We start from the raw sequence: 6,465 nt of genomic DNA on the forward strand, positions 1-6,465 counted from the left end.
TAAAGTGAATAAAAAGTAAAATGGGCATGGGATTTGAATAGACGTTTCGCTAAAAAAGATAAACAAATTGCTAATTAAAAATATTAAAATATGTTCAACATCATTAGTCATCACACCAGGGTGGCCATAATAAAAAAACACACAGATATAATAATAACAAGTGTTAACAAAGATGCAAATAAATTGGAACCCTCATACACTGCTAGTGGGAATGTGAAGTGTGCAGCTGCTTTAGAAAGCAGTCGGCCATTTCTCAAAAGGTTAATTATAGAGTTACCATGTCACATGACAATTCGACTCATCTGTATGTACCAAATAAAAATAAAAATAAATATCCAGACAAAATTTATACACAAATGTTCACCATGGCATTATTCATAATAGTGAAAAAGTAGAAACAATACACTTTATTAAATGATTAATGGATAAACAAAATGAGGTCTAATTCTATGATCTAATATTATTTGACAATAAAAAGGAATTAAATACTGGTAATTAACATGAGTATATTATGAAAACATTGTGATAAATAAAATAGTCATAAAAGACTAAAGAGCATCTGTTTCCATTTATATGAAATGTCCATAATTGACATATATAGAGAGACAAAAATTTGATTAGTTGTTGCCTAGGCTTGGGGTTAAGGAGGAAAATGAGGACCAACTTGCAATGCATATGGAGTTTCTTGGAGGGATGATGGAAATATTCCATATTTATTTTTATTGTTGGAGAACACTACAAATATATATATAAAACAATTCATTGTACACTTAAAACACACACACATACACACTGTAAAGCCTATTGATGTTATTGAAGAACAGTCTCTTTACTTCATTCCAGTAATCTAATTAGTTGTAACTGGGAATTTGCAAGGTCCTATTTAATCACTGAAGGCGATTTTATAAAATATATGGTTTTTTCCTAATCTATTCTTACATTCTAACACATCTCTGGTGAGAGGATAGAACTCTTGCTGTATGAGTTTATACAATTCCTTCAGTGATTCAGAATTTTTAATGGTAGTTTTAACTTATCAAAAAGAAGAGAAAATATTTTACAAAATCTATTTTCATTTTATTTCTACTGGAATATTTTTGTATATGATCAGAGAATGCTATCTTCCGTATTATATAATAATGGCACTACAAAATGTCTCTTTAAAAATAAAATATACATATACGGTGATTTATGTTTAGATGCGGAAGTTTTGTGTTAACAAATAACAATAAAATTTTATATGAACTGAATGAAACATAATTATTTTCAAAGATTTAATTTATTTGATTTCACCATGCACAAAATAGGTGGACTTCATTTACATCTTTAGGCAGCTGCATACAATTATTTTAACAAATATGATCCATTACTTTACATCAGTCTGTGCTGCACATTGTATCATAATAGTAAATCATCTGTTTTAATTTTTAACGATACACAATTCTCAATATGCCTAAATTTTATTTATATCCCACCTTTATTTTTAAAAGGAAAATGTGTTGCATATTTTAAAATGGACAAATGCAATTATTATCATAATGAGAGCATACTCCTATAAATATATAAAAATCCACAAAGCTTTTTCAACTTTTTTCAAATCTTTTCTATTGCGGTCATTTAACACCAACTTTGAGATTCAGCTTATCCAAATTTATGGTTCAATTCTACCATGAGTAAAGATATTATAAGGGACCAATAGATCACTCATTAACTCATTTACTTATTTATTTTTAAATATGAAACATTTTATAAATATTTATGTCATCCTTGCACAGGGGCCAAGCTAATCTTTTCTGTGTCATTCCCATTTAACATATGTGTTGCCAAACTGGACCTTCACTTATTTATTTTTATAGTAAAAGTACAGTTTGTATTTACTATATACAAAGTTGGTTATACAGGAAATTAACATAAGTGAATATCTTAATGTAATATTTTAATTGGATCAATATGAAATTGTTACTTTTATACCAATTTTTATTTTTATTTGAGAAGTAAAAATTCTCAAATATTGTTAACATCATATGATCGAACCTAAATATATATGCAAATTGAAGACCCTTTAGAAAGTTAATATTTGACTTAGTGTTTATTGAATCCCACTTATGTGCTAATAGGGAGTTAAAGTGAAGGAAAAGAAGAATATTATGGGAACTACTCTAAAGCAGTCTAGAGTTAGAGAAGAAATAGATATTTGGACATATTTTAAAATATGCTGTAAGTGATAACATACAGGTATGTCTACAAAAAATACGGTAGTTGGGTATGTAGTTTAACTCAGTATTCTGGAAATATTCTCTATGAAAAAATAAGACTGGGAAAATTCATTTGTTTATATTGAACAATAATGTGTTACATTTGTTGTAATTCCATTGAACAGTTTAACAATTTTAGGTTAGGGTGATTTAACCACAAAAAGAAAATCACTTATGTATTATCACTATACCTTTATTTTAATCTCTGTTCCTTCAATATAATATACACATGTACTTTTAAAGAAAGATGCAATAATATTTAGAGTGTGATTTCCATATCAATTTTATAAAAGAATAGGAACACATACCAGTATAAACACATAAATATCACATATAAATAAATAAATGTACCTACATCATGCCGCTCTTTATATATTAGTATGTTCTAATATTTCTTTTTAAATAAAACATTGTTATGAGAAATAGAGGAATAAATTTATAAACATATACTTAACATTCAGTATGATCTAGACTTCATACTAATTTGCTTGTGTGATTTGGGAAAAATATTTGCCTTATCTAAACATTACTGTTTTTAATTAAGAAGACGGGAATACAGAATATGCTTTTGTGAAAATTAAATGACATTGTTATATAAATATTTTAATCTGAAAAATTCTCATTTTACTATTTAACAAAAATACAACTTTAATGTCCACATAATAGCCCTTTATGTGTCTAAAGTACGATTCATATAATTATTCACTCTTTGGCATTTATGTTTTGAATAATTTAGTAATGGCCAACATATTTATACACATCTACGCATTGTTCTTTGTAATCCACTCATCATAAATTCCTAGAAGTATTATTTGTGGGGCAAAAGTATTATTTGTGGGGCAAAACGTTCTTTATGTAGAGATAGCCAAATTGCTTTATAGAAAGGTTGTAACAACATTTCCAATAGTAGTTTACCTAATTCATCATGAACTATTGCTAATAGTAGCTAGTTTTTAATTTTAATTTATATAGAGTTTATGAGTTTGCAAAGATATAATTTGCTTGCATTTTAATTTATTTGAATATTTCTTGTAGATGATTTTTGGTGAGTTATATTTCTTTTGAGAGTTGGACGTACGTGTTTTAAATTATTTTTATGAGAATATCTTCTTTCTCCTTTTAAATAACGAATTGTCAGGCACCTATATATTAAAGTTTCTAGTACCTGGTTAGTAAAAAGTATTCAAAATAGTTTTTTTACTTTCACATATATATTTTAAACTTCTCTATGCTATATTTCACTTGCTGACATTGTAGTATTTTCATTCATTACTAAATATTTTGAATCATAAAATTTCATCTTTATTTTTCTAATTATTTTGTGGTTTCATTTTTAATATTTAACTTTCAAATTATAATGGCTTTAATTTTGTTTTAAATTATGAGGAGAAGCACCAATTTATCCTTTTTCCATTAATAGTCATCCGATTTTCTCAAAAAAAATGTTATTTTGTATGAATACGGGATACCAGCTTGTGTTAAATTATATAGTTTTACCTGTTACTATGTTCCTTCTTTTGTATTGATATGCATGTTTATTTCATTGAGAAACTTGTTATTTTGCTTATAGTACTTTTATAATAGCATTTAACAGACAGTTGTTCAAATATGCAATCATTATTTTCTTGTGAAAATTATTTTTCCTGTTTTACCAGAATTTTTGTTTCTTTCACTTTGCATTCATTTTGACAGGTTTTGAATCTTTCTCTTCTGGTGTAGGGAGAGGGTAATAGAGGGCACTTTTTAACTCCATGCATCAATTTACTATTGGGCTAAATGTGTGCATTGATTTTATGAATATTAAAATCTTTACAACACTTAGTGCTCTCATTAAAGAATATATTATAGGTCTTCATTTATTTCACGTGATTTATTTTTTACAGCATGCTTCAGGTTCATTGCACTAGTTGTTCCCTCTTTAGTACTTCCTTTCCCACAATTAACCCCTAATTATACTGGTGGACTCCCATGCACTATATAGAGATAGCCAAATTGCTTTACAGAAAGGTTGTAGCAATTATAATTCCTCATGTCAGTTCATCTCATCTATCAGGTTTATCTAATTCATTTCGGGTCTCTACTGAAATTTCCTCAGCTAAGCCAACTTTTCTTACCTCTTTCTGTCCCACATCTTTAATAGCCCATCTTTTTCCTTTGTTCTATTTTTCTTCATAGCATTTATCACTGCCAGAGCTACATTTGCTATTTATTTTCTAATTTTCTCTACCATGGCATAACTCATTGGCATGGTCTTTGGTTTTTTCAATGCCGAATCTTTAGAGTCCAGAGAAGTACTAAGAACATCATTAGTATTCATAATTAATCAATAGTCCTTAGTGAAAACTTGCATTTCATTTATATAAATCATGCAAATTTCTTCCGTATATTAATTGTTGCTAGTTTGATTTTTTGGAGCTAAGTGAATGGAATGTATCTGATTATTTTATTTCCTATGACCACCTTAAAAAATTGCAGAGATTTGGATGAATTTTCTGAAAATTTCTATAAAGCATAATATAGTTTATCACTGCAAATACAACCAGGATTTTTATAAATGTTGATATAGAGACTGAGACAGAAATAGATGCAGAGATGTATATTTTATACAAAGGTAAATATATAGATATTCAAAGAACCAAGTCACCCCAGAACTGATTGAAACTATTAAAATTCGTCACCACCACATATTTCTATATTTCAAATTGTTATGCAGAGGAACTCCCAAATGGATTGAAGGAACATAAATGCAGAATACTGATAAATGGCAGCACAGTGAGCAAAAAGAGGTGGCTGGCAGAGGAGCCTGGTGATGGCAGAGAGAAGCACTTTAATGTGACAGCATTATTAGTGACTGAAAAGAATTTGTGAAGCATCTTAAGTGGCTGCTCAGATGATTTAAAAATCTGATGATGGAGGAAACTCATTTCTGGGGAAACATTTTATGTGATAATAGAGATTGTGTCATTGGTGAAGACCTCTCAGCTCTGTAGTCACTGGGAATTTTGGCCAGAAAGTTCAAGACCTTTTGTGTTTCTCCTATCCTATGATCAGTAAGATTTTGAGCCTTTGATGAGTCATTGGGCTAGATGAATTTTAAGGTCTTTTCCAATCGAATACATGTAATTTTTGCAATATGAATTATGTGTCATACATGCTAATAATTCTAAAGGAGAACAAAATAAAAAAGAAATCACTTTAGAATCCAGAAAATCAGACAGAAAATATATTTTTTAACAATGAGACTATATTTTTCCTAGGAATCTAAGTTACTGACAACAAATTAAATCTTTAGAAATATAATACTTTAAGATTTCTCCTGGATTATTAAATATGTCCATCACTATGTGTTAGTTATGCTAAGTCTAAAAATGAAATTAGTGTTTTATGAACATCCCTGGGAATTTCCTACAATGCCTATTTGTATGCAAAATTTTAGCGCATGTATGTTTTTTTGTTTGTTTGTTTGTTTGTTTGTTTGTTTGTTTGTTTTTGAGACACAGTCTCTTTCTATTGCCCAGTCTGGATTGCAGTGGCAAGATCATGGCTCACTGCAGCCTCAATCTCCTGAGGCTCAATCAATCCTCCCACCTCAGCCTCCCTAGTAGCTGGGATCACAAGTGCATAACTCCATGCCCAGATAATTTTTTAATTATTCCTTTTTGTAGAGACAGGGTTTTTACCATGTTGCCCAGGTTGGTCTCGATCTCCTGGGCTCAAGCGAGGAGTTGGCCTTGTAAAGTGCTGGGATTACAGGAATGAGCCATCACCCCCAGGAGACATATTTTGATGTTCGTCAAAAAACCTATATTTAAACTTGACACAACTGAGTTTTATGGGATATAATCCAGAACTGAGAATTTTTAAATAGTCAAAATCTAGTTAAAATATCTCTTGTTTTTATTTCAATAATTATAATAATTATTATCATTTTTATTACTATTTTAAAGTCAATTCAGTGCTCACATATGTGACTAGTCTTTTGAGGTTCTTGTCCATTTATCAATTTGTCAAAAATCATTCATCTGCTTACACTGATTTAACAACCATGATCCAAAGAGAAGTTCAGTGTCTTGGCCACCACGTGAATAAAGCAAAGTGTGCATTTGGTATATCCATCTCCTTTTTAGATTCTGTCTCTTCATTTTTTTTTCTATACTTAGTAGAAAGAGTTTGATGTTAAGAAAAATTGTCACCCAACTGGTTTATCTAA

The 6,465-nt window shown here is 29.4% G+C and overlaps 1 pseudogene; it reads right to left on the minus strand.

The window, feature by feature from the left end:
- Positions 1–1,730: 1,730 nt before the first annotated feature.
- Positions 1,731–1,829, minus strand: LOC112132139 (U6 spliceosomal RNA; annotated as a pseudogene).
- Between the last annotated feature and the right edge of the window lie 4,636 nt (positions 1,830–6,465).

The sequence above is a fragment of the Pongo abelii genome, chromosome 12 (assembly GCF_028885655.2).
Source record: "Pongo abelii isolate AG06213 chromosome 12, NHGRI_mPonAbe1-v2.0_pri, whole genome shotgun sequence".
Lineage (NCBI taxonomy): Eukaryota > Metazoa > Chordata > Mammalia > Primates > Hominidae > Pongo > Pongo abelii.